Source organism: Peromyscus leucopus, chromosome 4 (assembly GCF_004664715.2).
Source record: "Peromyscus leucopus breed LL Stock chromosome 4, UCI_PerLeu_2.1, whole genome shotgun sequence".
In the NCBI taxonomy this organism is placed as follows: Eukaryota; Metazoa; Chordata; class Mammalia; order Rodentia; family Cricetidae; genus Peromyscus; species Peromyscus leucopus.
The window spans coordinates 43589077-43609212 of NC_051066.1; the positions used below are offsets into that span (position 1 = coordinate 43589077).

At 37.8% G+C, this 20136-nt stretch overlaps 1 protein-coding gene across 1 annotated transcript in view; it reads right to left on the reverse strand.

Moving 5' to 3' along the window:
• Positions 1–19351, reverse strand: part of Scn7a (sodium voltage-gated channel alpha subunit 7) — an 82163-nt gene extending 62812 nt beyond the window's left edge. Inside the window, 1 exon segment of the mRNA XM_037204844.1 lies at positions 19096–19351. The gene's annotated coding sequence lies outside the window, so the exon portion shown is untranslated.
• Between the last annotated feature and the right edge of the window lie 785 nt (positions 19352–20136).

The window sequence follows — 20136 nt, forward strand, 5'->3', positions numbered from 1 at the left end:
GATCCTTCATATATATGCAGTGTAAAATGCTGTAAGATTAAGTCAGATAACACAGAATCCCTGAGCCACCTTGTATTGGGACTTTATTGGGGCTCATTATGCCCCTCAGTGCAGCAACTTATCTCCAATGATTCTTTTAGCAGTTAATCTGACACTGAAAGAAAGTATACCGAATTGTTGACTAAAGGAATGAATGGACAGTAGGCATTTGTCTTCTATGCACTGCAAGGCAGTGCAAACATTTATCAAATGGAACTGGCAGGCCTCTGACTTTTAGATGGTAGAGTGCGAACTGAATTATTAATCATTAAAACATAATTCCGTAAAAGCATTTCTGTGGGAAATTTATATAATATGCTCCAGGCACTATGCTTTCTGTTGAGCTATCTTAATACAGCATCAATGCCTAAGAAAACAAAAATTAATAGTTAATCTGTCCATTAGCTGGCCTTTCTAAAATACTGAATAGCTAGAGTCAGCTTTTGGCAATAACAGTATCACATTCAACTCACGGTTGCACTCTTGACAAGTTGCAGTTTTATAACATTTTAGGCTGTTCAGTAAAATGGAATCCTTTTCTCTTAAGAATCAGAAAGGGTATGGAGTATATTCTTACAGAAAAAAAGTTCTTGAATTTAAAATTTGATAAGGAAAAATTTATCAAAATACTGTGGAGACTGTAATTATGGGCACTCCTGTTGAATGACTGCCATTTCTGAGACAAAAATTTCAAATTATCATTTTCTTTCATATTGTCCTTGTGAGCACCATTTTACAGAAGAGTAAGTGTATCTCTGTCTCTTCCACGACTGCTCCATTACAGCACAGCTGAGTAATTGGTGAAGAGCAATGCTTACTCAGTTGTGCTTAGATTCACATTGGCATATGCTTAACCAAAAAACCCCAAATAAGGACAAAAGGACAAGAGACTGCTCTCATGAAATCCACTCTCTGGATTCAACTCTCTGGATTTGGGGAATTGGTAATCCTATAAATCATAGTAGGAAACTCCCTGATCAACAGGCAAAAAGAAAGAGCTAGGTAATTGGGAGAAGAACTTATCTGGCTTCATTTAGCTACAAATAATTCTATGCTTTGGGGAAGTCAACTAAATGCACCAGTTTGTAACACGAGTCTTAAAGATTTTATAATAAAAAACCCAGAGCCAGATATTGGGGTGAAAGCTGAAAAATTAGAACAGCCGGCCACTAGCTTACCTCTACAAAGTCTCAGCTTCAAGAGAGTGAGTTCCTATTTCCTCACGCCCTACATACCTTTCTGTGTCTTGCCATATTACTTCCTGGGATTAAAGGCATGTGTCACCACTACCTGGTTCTGTGTCTCTCATCTATCCCAGTGTGGCTTTGAACTCACAGAAATCCAGATGGATCTCTGCTTCCCGAGTAATAGGATTAAAGGGGTGTGCCACCACTTCCTGACTTCTATGTCTAATTTAGTGGCTGGCTCTGTCCTCTGATCCCCAGACAAACTTTATTTGGGTGCACAATATATCACCAGACCACTTCAAGATTTTTCACTTGGATCAAAAGACATAAAGGAGGTAGGACCTTGGGTAATCGTTTTTTGCAGGCACCAGAAGTTTTTGCAGCACCTTTTAGCAGTTTGGTTGGCAAAAGCAGCAACAGTGCGAGGCTCGGTGCCCCACACTGTATGTTTGGCTCACTGAGGCTGAAGAATGTGAAAGCTCACTGAAGTGGCTTTGCCACTTGATACTGACTGTGGACTTAGCTGAGCCTCATTCTCATGGATGTAAGTAAGAATGTTTGAAGTTGGTTTTTAATCTGGCATGGTAATTTTATATTTCTCGGTGCTACTTTTGTTGTTATCGTTAAGCATAATTTGAAGCATTGGCAGGTGGCAGGTTTGTAGATATTGAGGAGTGCCTTTCAAATTAAAGTAGAGAAGTGAAGTTATTCAAGGAATGGCTGTGTAAAATGCCTTTTCCTCCAGTATTTTTGCATTCCCCCTGGCAGTCATTTTACATCAGTTTTATTCTTCCACCAGGCATGCTTTCATTTTTTTTTCTTGCCAGTCACAATCTCATTGAAGATTTGGGACTGTGAGATACAGCTCACACAACTATACTGTTCTTGTACAACATTGTGAGGTTTGCATATTTGCTCTGTTCTCATTATGCCAAAAGGGAGGGTTTTGTATAGTGTTTTGGGGTGCTTTCTCTTTTTGTACTTTCCATGTTTGCAGAAACACATATGGCAAGATGTGGAACTGAGAAGTTCCCATGAACCTTGGCTCCTGCACTTTCGCAACCAGATCCATTTCTAGATAGCTTAATTATTTGAATGTAAAACTAAGGTGTAAATTTAAAAACTTGAAAGGATTCTGAAAGTAAGCATGCATGAATTTTTAAACAAAAGTTTATAATAGAGAGGCTGGAAAAATGTCTCAGCATATAAAGTGCTTGTTAATCAGTTGTGAAGACAGTTCAGATCCCCACAGGAATGATGGTTCTCCTGTATCTCAGTGTTTGGAAGGCAGAGAAAGGATGTTCCATGGACAAACTGGCTAACTGGACTAGACAAATATACAATCTTTAGGTTCAGTGAGCTTCCCCTCTTGGTAAATAAAGTGGAGAGCAATCTAGAAAGATAGTCAATGTCAACCTTTGGCACATACACATGTGTATGAATCATATACTTGTGTATCCACAAACATGCAAGCACATAAACACATGCATATATACATACCATGTGATAAATAAATAAATAAACATAATATATATATATTTATATAACATAAAATAAATAGATAAATATACATAATAAAAATCCTGGTTTTACAAAGTGTTGACTAACGTGCAGAGAAACATGCTGGGAAACTCTTGGTAGCATAAATTGTTACATTTCTATGTAGGATTCTGAGATGTTGGAACAGCTCCGATGTAGCCACCTCCCCCTCATCCCATATAATGCACTTTAGATAGGATTCCTATAAATTATTTATGCTTCACAAACCAGAGTATTTGGGGAATTAATTTAAAATAGAAATAGGTGGTAGCAAGTAGATGATGTTCTCTCTAATGTTCCTTGAAATGGTTAAACCCTAATAGTTGACTTCTGGGAATAGGTCAGAGGCTGTGACAGGGGTTTATAAAACTTGGCTAAAAGTGATTATCAGATCTTTATAAAGATATTGTGGAATATGGAAAATAGTCTTTCAAATATTAGGAATGAGAGATAATATTTTTTGACTTTTTGACTTCTTGACTTTGAAATATATCTAAAAACTTCCAAAAGTGTAAATTCAGTAAGAAATTGTAAATATGGACCTGAAGGTTGATACAGATAAGTTAGTTCTATTCGTGTGCATGTGTTTTATGTACAAACTTGCATATGCATACACTAGCACACATGTATGTATAGTATATTATGATAGACAGCATTGAAATCAGGTTCTAACAAAGGATTATGTGTTGGCAAAATGGCTGAAATCCTTTTTATTTTGTTAATGTGTGTGTGTGTGTGTGTGTGTGTGTGTGTGTGTGTTTGTGTGCATATGCATGCCTGCATGTGATGTGTGTGCATTTGGTGTGTGTATGTATGCATGTATGTATGTGATGTATGCATGTGTGTGCATATGTGTGTGAAATTGCTTGTGCTTGTGTGGATGTGTATGGAGACCAGGTGATGTTAGGATGTCTTTTTTTCAGTAGCTTTTCCACTTTCATTTTTAAAGTCAAGAAAGTTCCTATTTCAGCTACAATGGCTGTCTAGGGATCCCAAGAATCTCCTTGTGCTCCCCATCCCAAGCTCTGGGATCATAGGAGTATGCCACAAAACCTGGCTTTTACAGGGGACCTTGTCCTTATGCTTGTTTGGTACCATAGTACCCACCAAGCCATCTTCTCAGCAACCCTGACATTTGTTATAAAATGATTTAAAATACAATTCATTGAAAAAAAATAGCTAGTTATAAATAACTGTAATTGTAATAGGAATCTAGAAGTAAAAGATTAGTATTAACCTGTATTTTAAGTTATATGGGTTAAATATTAACAAGATAGAAAATAGTCAAGATCTGGAAAGCAGTTAAGGAATGATATGCATTAAGAGACAATAACAAAAATGAATCCTGGATTCTCCTTAGAAAATTGGAAACCAAAACAAAATACAATAATACTATTAATGCATATAAAAAACAAGAACTGTAAAACTAAAATTATGCCTTCAAAAAAGATGTTCTTCAATCATGAACACAAGACAAAGACAATTTCATACCTTTCAGGTAGATATTTAGACATTTTACATGAAATAAATAAAATGAGATAATGTACATAAATATAAAATTAATCTATATATTATTTTTAAATATTAATATAATATGTGGATAATTATAAAAATATGGAAATTGTCTATCAAAATAGATCAAAATATAGAATAAAATTTATACAATAGACTGCATGCAAATGTTGAACTACCAATAGGTATGATGACTCAAAAGCTCACCCTATGCAACATACACACCAAAGATTATACACTGCATAACTAAATTTCTAAAAGAAGGGTAGGCATGTCCCAGTATGGCACTTTTCATGGAGAGTCAGTACTGGTTGCAAGGTGAAAAGCCAGTTAGGAATTTGGAACACTGGTGGACATACTTATCAAAACGACACTCAATTACTCTTAAGGTTTGTGCATTTTCCCCCTGGAAAGCCATAAACAAACGTGATTTTCATTTAACTATTGCACCAATAAAGACATCTTATGATTAAGATATAGGGAAGTCTGCAAATTCTTCTTGGAATAAATGGAATAATCATTGCAATCTGATTTTAGAAATGTACAAATGGACAGAAATGTGGTTAAGTTCACTCAAAATGATCATTTGTAAGTTCCAGGCACTATGAATATAGGTATTAATGCATTTTTCACAAACACTTTATGTGTTTGAAATAGTTGATTATAAATATGTGAGGAAGAGTTTAGTTGTGTAGCTAGGTTCCTATCTAGGCTTTAAAAATTAATTTATTAAATTGATTTTATGTGTATGTTTGTTTTGCCTGAATGTATATCTGTGTACCACATGTGCACAGTAATCACAGAGGACAGAAGAGGACATTGACTCCCTTTGGATTGGAGTTATAGACTATTGTGAATGGTCATGTGGATGCTGGCAATCAACCTGAGTTCTGTAGAAGAGCAGCCTGTGCTCTTAACCACTGATGCATCTCTCCAGCCCTGTATTATTATTTTAAAAATATCATTTACGCATTTGTAAATGATTATGCAATTCATAAAACACTTCTTTTGTCTTTGATCTTAGACAAGTCATTTCACCTCTTGATGTATTGTTTTTCTCAACTACAAAGTGGAAATGATGAAAGGAAGAGTAATGTTAGCAACGGTAAGAAATATAAAGCACTTAGAATAATGCCTTCCAGGTACAATACACTACCCTTATTATTATATCTTTTATTATTACTTTAAATCTTTTAAAGTCTAGTCTTTTTATGCTTACTAATCTTTTTCAATAAAACAATTATCTAATATATTGGAATTTTTAAAGACAACCTGCAGAAGACAGTATAAGTCTTACTGGTAACCAACAATTAATAGTAATAACACATTACAGTGAACAACTACAATACAACAACATTCTTGAACAGTTTCCAAAATGCAGTGAGCTTTATTCTACTTTATTTATATTTCTTTCATGATTGTACATTCAACTTGTTACTATTTTCATAGTGTTTGCTGCTGTTTCCTCTTCTAGCAATTGTCTCTAACTCATCGCAATTGAGAATGATAATGGAAATAACAGGCTATAAAAAGTAGCCTAAAATAGCCATTGAAATAGTCAACCATATCATCAATGTTTTGACTCTTTAAATTGCCTTCCTTCCTGTGTCCAACCACTCCCAATGCACTATTATTTTCTTGTACTGAGCTGAGCTTGAAGGCTGGAGATTGATGGGGAATGAGCCTGGTCTTCAAAGCACTGCACACATCTCTCTAGGTTTGAAATTCCTAGTCAGATTTAGAAGGAGCAGATGCTATGGCAAGCATAATCTAAATTTGTCACCATTATTCCTTAATGGCTGTGAGTCTCAAGAGTAGAAAAACTTTCATGTGCAGATACTGAAAGAATCCAGCTGCTCAGACTTACTTCTAATGGGAAATGGTCATGTCCATCTATAAGGACAGACTCTCTGGCTTCCAAAGTTGGCTGTTGTTCACTCCATCATTGTACATTTTGTTGGCACTCTTCTATTCTTGTGGTTTCATCTCCTTAATGCAACTTTAACTTTCTTTATTCAAATTCTTCTACTTGCTCCTGAGAGCAAGTATTTTATTTTGCTTTATTCTTTTCTAATATAAGCTACTGTTGATTACTTACAGCTCTTATTTTTTAGAGTTCTTTGTAATTGTGTTTTCCTCATAGTTCATCAAATTTTGGTTAATGCTTGAAACTTAACTTCCTGGACAATTAATTAACCTAATCACACTGGGACCAAATGTGGTTCACATTTGCCGGCTTCATATTTCCAGATTGCTTGAATCTGTTATTCTTTATTTCTCTTGCCTTACCTTATTCTAACATTTTTGGAAAACATTGTTGAAATAGGACATCTTATAGAGAACATTTGGAAAGAAAGGAAGGTGTCTACAATAGAGTCTTACTCACTTTAAAGAACAAAATGTTTGCACAAGTTCTCACTAAATAGCCCAGGTTGACCTTGAAATTGAAATATTTCTATTTTAGGCTCCATATGGCTGTAATTACATGTGTTTGCTTCCATGTTTGGCTCTTATCTTTTATTATTATACTGTAACATTTTTGGATACATTAAAGTTTTTCCCAGCCTATGATGATATTGTGTCCCACAAATATATTGTGCACCCTAATAAACTTATCTGGGGTCAGAGAATAGAACAGCCACTAGAGGCCAGAAAATGGTGGCACACACACCTTTAATCCTAGTCTTCTGTAGGCAGAGATCCATCTGGATCTCTGTGAGTTCAAAGCCACACTAGAAACAACCAGGCATGGTGACACACGTCTTTATTCCTAGGAAGTGATGGCAGAAAGCACAAAGGTATATAAGGTGTGAAAACCAGGAACTAGAGTCTATTAAGCTTTCAGGCTTTTCAGCAGCAGTTCAGCTGAGATCCATTTGGGTGAAGACTCAGAGGCTTTCAGTTTGAGGAAACAGGATCAGCTGAGAAGTTATCAAGGTGAGGTTAGATGTGGCTTCTTTTGTTTCTCTGATCTTTCAGTGTTCACCTCAATACCTGACTTCGGGTTTGTTTTTATTAATAAAACCTTTTAAGATTCATGTTACACCAGCCTTTCAAAAGACTGTTCATCCATTTAATAGTCCTACGTGACACTAAAATTTACCATAGTTTCATATTTTACATATTTTGTTTTTGAATTATACCCAATGTTTGTACATACTTAATGAATGCAATACAGTGTTTTGATCTGTGTACACTAGGTGCTTTGCTTTGTATCTTCATTCATAGAACATATAAGTATAAGATGCTAAACACAGTATCACACACTAGTGTTGCTAATATAGAATAAAGAAAGCCCATAATTTAAGGAGAATGGAATACAGACTCTTAAACAAATCAGAACAAACTTTTACCTTGCTTATCCTTGAAAATGATTAAGACTTCAAGAAGAAGAGACCAAAATTATTCCAAATGCTCATGAACCTGGATTGTTCCAATGGTCAAACTGAACTGTAGCCTTGTACAATAAATTAATCAATGCCTTTCTGATGTGAAAAGTGACACAGTGGTCATCATAAGCTTACAAGTAGACAGCATCAGATAGTAAAAACAACAATGAAACCTCTGTGATTTCAAAATTGCAAGATCCATAAGTGTAAGAAGAGCCTAGTAGGATTCAACAGCAGGAAGAGATGCAGGTCAGAGTTCAATAAAGTCCTTTCAAGGGTCTCCCAAGAAATGCCATTATGGACTATGACTATGATAAAACAACAGGGAAATTTATCTATTAAGTTTACAATGTATATCTGGTTCTGCCTTAAATGTTCCCATCATACTTAATTTTTCCAAGTATCAGTGGTCTTTTATTCCCTGCTAGGCATCCTGGAAAGTAGTTTAACCCAGTATTTTAAATTGCTTACTTTATCTTATTTATCCAGATGTTCTAAATACTTCCAATGCATGGTGAAATCATTAGGATTTCTGGGTCATGCCTTGTTACCTCATCAAAATGATTAAGTTGCAAAGAATCAGGGTTGTCTTTGAATTCTGATAGATCCATTCTGTCAGATCCTTCACCAAAAATTCCTGGATTGTGATAACACTAGAAACAAACAAGTAACAGAAAAAGCACCCTGTCACTCCTCACAGGGAGATGAAGGTGTCTCCATCAGGCAACCAGACTCTAATTTGGCTCTTGCAATCTTAGTACAACTGACTCCTCTGAAATGAATGGCCTGACTGATGTCTGTGAAAAAGAAACTCCGGAACTAGAAATATTTCTAGAGTGCCTGAGAAGCTCTCGTAAGCAGCTCAGCATGTGTATCTTTCTGATATCTTTACTCTTGCTAGATTTCCCTGGCCATTTACTGATGCCTAGCTTCTTAGTAGAGGAAGTAAATACATAGGCTCTAAACCAGTCTTCTCAACCAATGACCAGACTGATGAGTTTGATATAGTTTTTATATAAGTCCAAACATAAACCTCTAATATCTGCTCTGCCCATGTTCGCTTGATATGAACACAAAACCTTCATCAGTGTGCTTGACCCTGGGAGGGGAAGTCGATGTGAGGATTCCAATTTGCATTTCAGGAAGCCTGCAGTCTGTGAGAGGCCAAAATGGGAATTTCAAAAACTGATTTGTGCACTATGGAGTGAGACAGTCCTATCAGCAGTGCTGAAGAGAATATTAGTTTTTGGCAGTACATCAGAATTCTTCATGGCCTATCTATCAAGAATGAAGAAACAATGGTCCAAACCAGAAAACCTCAGAAGATTTGGGTTGCAGCCCCATGAGGTGAATCTGATGCACACTGAAGACAGAAAGATACATTAATAACCGTGCTCTACTTAAACATCTTAATACAACTCTATGACACATACATCATTAGATTTCTTTTTTGTCTTCTGTTTTAATCTCAATAAACATACAGAATAAGAGAGATCAACCATAAACCAAGGTCAGTGAAAGAAATAACTGCTTAAGAACACCTGCTTATCGAGAACATTCACACTCCTTTCTCTTCTTTAGGCATCCCCTTTCCCTCAGCTGCACAGTTTCTCCTCCTCCTCTGAGTTCTGGTTTGGTGATGACCTGGTCGGGGTGGTATTCTGGTAACAGAAGACCTTGGATACCAAAGCCCCCGAGTTTAAAATTAAATACCTGGGAACCTCCATCTTATCTCATTCCTAATACTTGCCTAGTTGGTAATCACTTTATCTTTTTCCTTCTATTCTCTCCTCTTCTTTCCAGGGTGTCCCATCTTACCTTCAAATAGTACAATCAAAATTTTTCAGTAGCTAGAGATAGTTTGAGTGTACACCAGCTGTGGAAGAAAGCTATCAACAACATCCTGTTTCATTACATGGCCACTCAATCACTGAGCCAATGAAAGGCTTCTCCAAACTCAGCTCACTAGGTTCAGCCAACTTCAGTACTATTCTCTGTCCACAACTGCTGTTTCATCCTCTTAGAAATAATGAAGGGCAGGCTGAAGAGATGGCTCAGAAGTTAAGAGCATTAGCTGCTCTTCCAGAGGTCCTGAGTTCAATCCCCAGCAACCACACAGTGGTTTACAACCATCAATAATTTGATCTGGTGTCTTCTTCTCGCATGTAGGCAGAACACTGTATACATAACGAATAAATAAATCTTTAAGGAATAATGAAGGATATGAAAAAATGGGAAGTCATATCAATGTTTTTTTTTCTTATTCCAATTCCCAATTTCACCACTATTTTCCAGTTCCACATCTAGAGCAGAATCTGCAAGGCTGCAGCCAAGCAGAGCAATCAAATTCTCCAGAGATTTTAGGTTACCACCCAATGCCTCTTCATGATTATTCCTATTTGGGGGTATTTAATCCACTGAATGTAAATAATTAATCTGCATGCTTTATGGGAACTAGGGGAATTTATCAAGAAATAAATGTGTAGATTAGTTTTGACAGAGAATTGTAATAGATATCACCTGTATACATCCATATATGGATGTACACATGAACATTTCCAGTAAACTTACAAAATCTTTTAGCTTAGCAAATAAGGATATGAAGCACAGAAAAGGATCACATAAATGAAGAATATGGAAAAAGAAAACCAAAAATTTAGTACAGTAGATCCTTCAAGTAAAGGTAGCAGCTCAGATGCCAATTTCATGCAGACATGATAGTATAAAACTATTTCTCATTTAATAGTCTTCAGATTATTTTGAATGAGTAGTGTTCGACATCAGACATGGGCTATTACACCAGTGCCATTGAAATAATTGCTTTTAAAGCCATGAGAATTATAAGTCTAACATAATATGGTAAATAAGGTTTACTCCAGACACCGACAGAGGTGAAAGGCAAAGGGAAGCCAACACTGAAGAGGAGATGAATTTTCGAGATACAGAAGGTAACTGCTAATCAATTTATCCATTTAATGGTCAATTTAGACTGACATCTTCTTCGGTTGTGGCTGCTTCACTGCACTTAGTAGATGCATCGTAGCTTATATTTCATCTTTGTTGTATTCTAGGATGACTCACAGCTGAACTCTCTGATACATTCTTTCCTCTCGAATCTCTCTGACTAGAATCTATTTTCTCCACAGAGTATAGCAAAGTGATCTTATTCAGTGCACTGATCTTTCTTTTATCTTTTAAATGGGACTCTACAAAATATATAATCATTGATTTTTGAAAGCAGATGCTTACAAGGAAAAGTGATTGAAGCTAATAAGATTCTGAGAAGCCTGAATAAAATTAGCATAATCAATAATTGTAATGGTGAAACTCTATAGAGACATAATGGAGACTTATTTCAGTGAACAACCTTTGATTGACTGGCATATGGAGGTATGGCCACTCTGATACACTTGAGATCAGAGTATAAATGTTTTTGTTTTTTTTTTTTTTTTTTTTTTCTGTCGGTAGCATAATTTGCAGTCAGTATGGATTGTCACCATTCAGACATTGAAATGTCATACAGTGAAATTTTGAGGCTAAAGGGTAACTTGAGTGAGATAACTCCAGTCTATCTAGATTTTGGCAGCCATCTGAAATTCTTCCTTTCTTTAATATCTTTGGTGCTCTCCTTTGCATTGACTCTGGATTGGTTATTGCAGGTATTGGATGCCCAGTCTGTAACTTGTCCCTCACAGACAGTTAATCCTGACCTTTGGACTTTGCCATGTTGTCTTGGGACCTAAGCTCTTTGCAGCTGTTCTGTAACCAGGTCAATTAGTTTTGGCTTTCGAGTCTACTCTCCGGTATAACTACCAATTCTAGCTCACTCTGACAGTTTCTGCCAACACCCACCCCACCCCCATTTTTATTATTTGGGAATTTCACATCATGCTTCCTGATTGTGCTTGCCTCCCGGTCTTCTCAGGTTCACCCCCATTCTTCTGTTTCCTCCTCCCCCCAGCAAAGTCCATTTTGAGTAGTCCTTATACTCGCTGGAACATGGCCAAATTTCTAGTGGCCAGTTCCCCAAGGGAGGATAAGTCTTTCTCCGCCACCATTAGGGGAGGAGCCTAAGAGGCCATTAGGTGAGGAGATCCATACAGTGGCCAGAACAAGGCAGGGCTAGTTCTCTTGTGCTGACATCACCAACATCACCACATGCAAGGCAGTGCCCTGGGTCTATGAGAAGCGGAACCAGCTCTCCCACCAGCCAACACACTCTTGGGAAGTATCACCTTGGGAAGTTAAAATATAAATAAACAACTTTCTGAATTATGCAAGCGTACTTTAATATTTTTTTAAAGTTTATCTTACATTTTATTAACTTTTATTTTAGGAGCACAATGCATTGCTTGTCACAGAACATATACTGTAATGATTAAGTCAAGCTAAGTAATATATCCTCCACCTCTCAAAGGTGTTATTGGTAGGGAGAATATTTACCAGATAATCTTTTAGCAGTTTTGAAATGCATGTACACAAATATTGTTGATTACAATTACTGTACCACAGGGCAAACCTTTTGAAACATTCTTTCTACCTTACTGAAATTTTGAATGCTGCAGCCAACATCATCTCTTGCATTCCACAATCCCATCCTTAGGTGATCATTATATTCCACTCTATATCTAAAAGTCAGACTATTTTAAATTCTACATTATCTTCTTATTTTGTTTTATTATTATCCCTTAGAAACTTGTTTGTTTTCTAATGAGAGACAGAAAATGGGGCAGATCTATATGGGAACAGATATGGGAAGGAACTAGGAGGAGTGGAGGAAGGGAAAAACAGTAATAAGGATTATTGTATGAGAAAAAAAGTCCATTTTCAATATATGATCCTGAAATACAGCTGGTCCTTACTACCCATGTGTTGCACATTTAGGGATTCAACCAAGAACAGAGAAAAGCCATTCATAAAAAGCACTGTATATTTTCTGAACACACATAAATTATATATATATATATATATGCATATACATATATATACATTGACACTATATATTGTAGGTAGTCTAGGGATGACTTAAAACATTACATGACTTGATATAAAAAACATAAAATTCTACAGACTTTGGTATCCACAAGGGACAAATCTTCTATGAATGCCAAGGTAAATAGATTTATTTTCTATTATTTATAATTTAATGTTGCATAATATATTTCAGATTCATCCACACTGCAATGAGTATATGCATGTAGGAACTGAAATCAGAATTTTTAAGAAATTGTCAGCATGAATATATTAATTATATGATTATTTACCACATTGATGATATAGAATCAACCTCAGTATTTATTAACAGAGAAGTGGATAAAGCAAATATATATATTTCAGCCTAAAGAGTAAGAAAATTCATATAGAATTTTCTGTTTTTATTTGATTATAATTCAGTCTTTCCTATGAATTATAAACTACAGATAGTGGCCTAATATGTGAAGGAGTGTTAGCAAAATCTAAAGTATAGATTCTATCACAGTTTTAAGGGGCAGATTTCACCTTGAGTCTAGCAAACCTAGATTTTTATAATGCCTCAATTTTTTTTTTTGTTTGTGTTTTCCAAGACAATGTTTCTCTGTGTAGCCTTGGCTGTCCTGGAACTTACTCTATAGACCAGCGTGTCCTCAAACTCACAGAGATTCACCTGCTTCTGCCTCATGAGTGCTCAGATTGAAGGTGTATGCCGACACTGCCCAGCTATCATGTCTCAATTTTAAAACCAGGACTGATGGCCTTTGAGTATGTCCTGTACTGATGGAGGAGGGATTAATGTCACCCACATTCTGAGTGGCAGAATCAAGTTAATTATAAGAGCAGACACAGGACAGAGTCTTGAGATCACTACCAGTGCTAGGTGTGGGACACTACCCTAAGAACTATTGCTCAGAATGGCCCCAGAAACCCCAAACAACACAGCCTGTAGCTATTCCTCTTGACTGCCCACTCGAACTACACGGTAGGAGCCTATTGTAAAACAAACATACTTTGGCTGTAGGACACAGAGATATCAGGATCAAAATGAACTGGAAGCTTCCTCTATGCTAAATAGAAGGTACTCTATAGGCAGCTAGGAGAGAGTCTTTAGGAGTGGTGGTAGTATGAAAGAAAATGGACCCCCAAAGAGAGTGGCACTATAAGGAGGTGTGGCTTTGTTGGAGCAGGTGTGCTCTTGTTGGAGGAAATGTGTCACTGTGAAAGCAGGCTTTGGGGTCTCATATATGCTCAAGTCACCCCAGTGTCTCAGACTATGTCTGGTGCCTACCTATCAAGATGTAGGACTCTCAGCTCCAACACCATGTCTACCTGCACACCACCATGTCACACGATAATAATAATGGACTAAACCTCTGAAAATGTAAGCCATCCCAATTAAATATTTTCTAATAACAGTTTTTGTAAGAGTCATGGTGTTTCTTCACAGCAACTGATGCCCTAAGACAGTAGTCTTTCCCTGTGGTAGACCTGAAGGCTATAATACTGACATAACTGGCAAGATCGACCTACTGGTACAATACTGGAGTAACCATCCCTGTATGATTAGATTGGAGGCTTGTCCCACAGGAGGGAATGCGTATCTGATACTAGAAAGTCCCATGGCTACTGGGGAGATCATATACCCAAGGAGGACACTTACTACTAGTGTTAGCTAAATAGTAAAAAATATATGATGTAGAACTTTCTAAATATTAATTTTCGTGACTATCGATAGATGCTACTCTCATCCTTGATCAGAGAACTGGCTTGTTTTTACAGCAAATAACAATGAAGACAGAGACCCATGGTTGCTCAAGATGCAGGGAATAAGTAAATAAATGATGACTATCTATGGCTATACTACCTTAATTGCACTCTGTGTCACTTGAGAAAAAGTGACTAAATAAGACATCTATATCACCCCTTCTAAAGCTCAGGGAACATCATAGAAGGGACAAATAGAATGTTGGAGCCTGACAATGTAGAACAGGACTGTAAGACACTGTATGGTTATGAGGGGGTCACTGAAATTATGAACTCACAGCTAGGATGGTTTCTGGAATTCACAAGATAGAGACTTTCAACATTCAGTCTTGGATGTTTCATCTGTCAGATGAAAACATTCTCTTCAACCTCAAAGGAGCCATCATTCATTAATGGGGATGTGAGATTTTTCTTAGCTGATATTGTATTACCCAAGAAATACAGAAGTGGACCAAGACAGAAAAAATGAGAATTATTTCTACAAGCTAATTCTATGTGAAGAAAGATACTATTGTAGTTAGGAAACTATTGGTGCTGATAAATGCTGGGGAAAGGGGAAGTCTTCTTATGGAAGACTTGATGGGGAAAGGAGGGGAATAAGAGAGTATGAGGAAGGTGAATATTCTCTGAATGCACCTTCTATATGAAATTGTCAAAAAGACTAAGTTTAACTTTTAAAAAAAGAAAAAAAATCCAATGAAAATTCAATATGAATTTGAATGCCTGGAATGATACACAGGGTATTAGGTCTGGAAGAAGGTGGGTTTCAACACAGTGAAGTTTCACAACTATCCAGACAGTGGAGTTATGGTAGGACTCTGGGCACCAGAATGAATGCTGCTTCACTGGACCAATGTCCGCCTGAACTTTTCTATGCCAATTACAAGGCCCTAAAGTCTCCTACTGAGATGGTGAAAACTCTCATACCGGGCTTGTCTGGTCTGCAAAACAAGCATGCTGGGGAAAAAGCCAAAAGCTTTCAACATGAAATATTCTTACAAGCCTAGTCTGTCAGACCCTTGACCAGAAGAAGCTGGCTAGGGGCCATTTGCAACCTCAAAGGGGAGGAATGCATTCTTGTCTCTGAGGAATACAAAGGGAATCCAGTAATGAATGTAGCTTGCACGGTCCCCAGCAATCCTAAGACCTTTTGGGCAACAGTTTAAGATGCCACTAGATCTACGAAATGCTCTTTTTAAATCCAGAATTATGACATTTCCTGAAGGCCTGAAGGACTTTTGGAACTGTCTCTTTACTTCTTTTCACAGCCTGTAGTCTGTCTGATTTTCTAGGATCCCCGAGTCCCCAAAAGCCACTCTAGGTTTTCAAATGTGAACAACTAAACACAATGGATGGCCACCCCTTCTCAAGTTGAAGAGCAACAACAGAGAAATGTTTAAAACAATTTTGGCAAATGACCATGAATTAGTTTTTAATGTCACTTTGCACTGGGCAAAACATGACCAACAATGGACTATCCAGTCAAGAGAAGATAGAAGCTACGGACCAGAGCCAAAGTTGTAACCTGTAATTAGTGGTTCAGGTCATGTGGATGCTGGGAGGACTGTGAGGAAAGGGTACTGAACTAGAAGCTTCAGTCTCTGTGTTTAAAGTACAAAGGATGGAAGATTCTACTAGACACAGTTTATTCATTCAGGGACTATGGTCCCCAAAGAATCAGCATTTAATGTTCCAGGCTAAAAACAGATGTACTAATGATAGACATCTCAAATTTGAATTTCTATAAGCAGGACCCTAACTTCAGCTCTTCTTTCAAACAAGATCTCTGATAACCTAAACAGAGAGGTTGATACCTGACTCTGATGTGGAGCTATGCCTGGTTATTCTCAGCCATCTTCAGCAGACTGAACTCAGTCAGGCAAGCTGCACCAAGAACAGTGAGACCCTGTTGCTTTGTATAGTAGGGTAGTACAACAAGATGGATCCTGGTTTATAAGGAAAAATGCAAAGGCCAAATAAATATGTGGAGAACAGAATTTTAACTAGGTCAAGAGATATAAATAACACAATTAAGAAATATCCACAGCAACTATCACATGAAAACATTCTCCTCAAAGCCAAAGGCTCCATCTTTCAGTGTTTGGGAAGTGGGATTTTTCTTTTCTTTTCTTTTCTTTTCTTTTCTTTTCTTTTCTTTTCTTTTCTTTTCTTTTCTTTTCTTTTCTTTTTCAAGACAGGGTTTCTCTGTGTAGCTTTGTGCCTTTCCTGGAACTTGCTTTGTAGACCAGTCTGGTCTCGAACTCACAGAGATCCACCTGCCTCTGCCTCTTGAGTGCTGGGATTAAAGGCGTGCACCACCACCACCTGGCAAGGAGGTGGGATTTTTCTAAGCTGTTAGCATACCACCAAGGAGATACAGAACAGAAGAGTAGAATAAGGCAAAGAAAATGATGTCTGTTTCTACAAATTAATCACATGTGAGGAAAGACAGCATCTTTGTGGATAGCCAGGAGAGGTGGGTAGGGATTGTAGATAGTCTCAAATTGGTCAACATTGATATTGGCTTGTGGAAATAAGAGGTCAGACTCCCAAAAAAATAACAATAATTAAAGAAATACCTCAGCCATTAATTTCTGAGAGAGTAATGGGGTGAGGAAAAAGGTAATACTGTAAAAAATGGGGTAAACAAAGGAGGAAAGGATGTAATTGTGTTATAATTTCAAAAATTAAAAATGTTTTTAAAAGAAGGTCTCTTTTGCACTGATGTTTCTACCATAATCTTTGAAATAAAAGTATAATTAGTGACTAGAAACTTGTGCGTGAATCTCTGAGTACTGCTCTGCCATGCAGAGCTTATTCCAATGAGGTCTAGAGTTGGGAACATAAGCATAATTCTTATCCAAGGAAATGCTGGGCAAAGGATTGAGTCTACATTTCTAGTCTTATGAGACATGACTTTGCCTCATTTTGGCAAATTCAATCACACAGCCTGTATCGGTTACCTTGCCCATATCTTTACCACATAAGAACTAGAAGACAGAATGTCCAGATGCCAAGTGTTTAGTTCTTTCCCAGGTGAGACTGATGAGCAGCAATAGTGTACAGGTCCTCATTATGTTATCCAAGGCTTGTTAGCCTCTTTTCCAGAATCTTCTGACCAATTTCAATTACTTCTATTATTTTAAACACATCCACAAGTAAAGGGGAGGCTCATGGTACCTCTTGGTATACTGTAAGACTTAGTGGATTTCTAGAGCTGAGAGTTTTTATGTCTAAACTTGATTACACACATATTAATAGCTATAGCAAATAAAGTCCCAACCATCTGTTTACTATTTTTGATGGTATTAAATCAGAAAGCAAAAGCAAAGTGAAAAGAGAAAAAGTATAAAACATATTTACAGAAGCCTTAAGGGTATCAGAATATGACTGGCACATATTTTTAAAGGATGGACTATTGCAGGTTATTATAAACTTTTCCAAAGGCTCCCCTTTCCCACAGTACTACACTTTAAATGAGACACACAAGCCAAAGTAGATAAAAACACAGTTAAACTCCTTGTGTAGCCAACATTTACACAAACGATTGCTTCCCTAAAACAATCCATATTGTCTTTATTAGTCCTTAACAGGAATTTGTGATGTATTGTTTACAAATCAGGAGAAAAAAAATGCCGTCAAGTTAAATATTAGTAATTAACTTTTCTATGCAAAATGAAAATAAAGTTTTATAATTCTAAATGCCAAAAATATTACGATTGAGATTCCAGTTCGATTATGAGACAGCCCAATAACTCAGGACACTATTATGTATGGTATGAAAGTAGGATGTCAGCTGTAAAGTGAACGGAGGAAGCATAAAGGAAGAGGAAGAGGGCCAGTACTCCTCCTGGGCCTTGGCTGTGTTACTTACAAAAGTAGCAGATGACTATAGCTCCTTAGGGCTAGCCATGGCAGGCAAGGAGTCAGGACTCTGATCACTCCACAGCAGGTCCCTTTTACTGTGACCCAATTTCTCCCCATTTGCCCAACAAAATATTGCCATACTTCTATTTCAGATTTTCCTATCCAATATCCACATGGCAGGTTGACAGGGTCCATCAGCTGAGACTTCTGCATAGATTCAGCATCAGTACTGATCTGACAATGTCCTAAGTCTTGGAGATAACATGACCAGAACAGCATCACCAACTCTAAAAGGAAAACAGATGCTAGAAAGAATGCGCTTGGGAGACTGAATCATAGAACAAACAAAACATAAACCACGTTGAACTAAATATGCCAAACTCAAGCTGTTCAAAATAAAGACATCATTTCCAATAACATTCTCCCTCTGCTTCAATACTGATGTTGTCACATCAAAAGTTCTACTCTTGAAGGCACAAAATTAGCCAAAACACCGAGACTGAATTCCTTAACAGTATAGTTACAACTCACATAACCCCGGCCCCATCTATTCTAACCGTCACCATCTAGGGGGTTCTAGACATTTTACAGAAACAGAGCATCTCTTGGTTTCAGCTTACCTGGTTAGGTGAGATAACTAACCACATATGCAGAGTTCAGCTGTTAGTTCAGGTCCGGATTTTAATGTTCTTTCTGGTTCTCAAACAGTATTTCCCAAAGATTGATCAGAGGGTGGGGTGAGTGGGGTGGGAAGGAAAAGCTGGACCCAGCATGAACTATCCTCATCGTGAGATTGTCACTACAAGGAAAAAAAATGCACTTACTTGCTGCCAAATGATAGTTTTCACTTAAAGCCCAGCAAGAGCCCCAGAAGCAAGGCTCCTGAGAGCGCTTTGCTCTCTTGGGCTTCTCTTTCCTCTCAGCTCTCGACTCAGGAGGCTGTTATGCTGTGCTTGCTCTCCCCAGCTGCTGCCAGCTAGATACTCAGCCACCTGCGTGGTTCCCCAACCACAGCCCCAGAGACCACCTGCAGACTGATGCCCTGCAAGCCTAGTAGCTGTTTTTGTGTCCTTTGCCTCCCGCCCTCCCTCCCTTCTCTTGGCCACTCCCCCACCCTCATCGCCAGGCTGGCCTGTGACTCTAGAAGCCAGATAAGCGTGGGCGGGCGATATTGACAGAGACCCAGCTGCAGAGGCAATAACAGCTTCAGCAGTGGCTTTTCATCCTCCTGCTGCCTGGGAAGGAGCCAGTCAGACAAGTGGGATTGAGATTTAGTGAAGAGAGAGAGATAAAAAGAAGGGCAAGGACTTGAAGGAGTGAAGGGTCGAAAGTCTGGGAGAAGAGCAAGAGCCGGGTGTGGCTAACTTGTGCTTCTGTGCCACTGGAGTGTGTGAAAAGGGGGAGAGAGAAGAGGAGGAGGAGGAGGAGGAGAGCAAACTCAAGACCCTGATCTTAGGGAAGCTTTCCCTTCCCTGCTCTGATTGCCCCAAAGAGCATATGGACTAAGTGTCAGCCTGTGACAGATGGCCAGCCTTCAGCATGGAAACCTGCACATTGCTGTGGCTGCTGTTCTGTGCATGTGGGCAGCTGCTTAAGAAAGTCTTGATTGGAAGACTATAAGTGCATTGTGTATTTGTGTCCCACTCTGGCTAGTGGAATATGAGGTACAGAGGACACTTTTATCTGTGTTTTTAAAAACTGGCATGCTCTACATCTTGGTTTGAGGGATGTAGGGATCATGTACTAGATTTCTGTACTAGATGGACATGGGAAGATGTTAACACAACACAGACCATTCATTGTATAATCTTATTTTGTCCAGATTTATTGCAGTATTTTAATAAAAACTTCATCAGCATACCTTT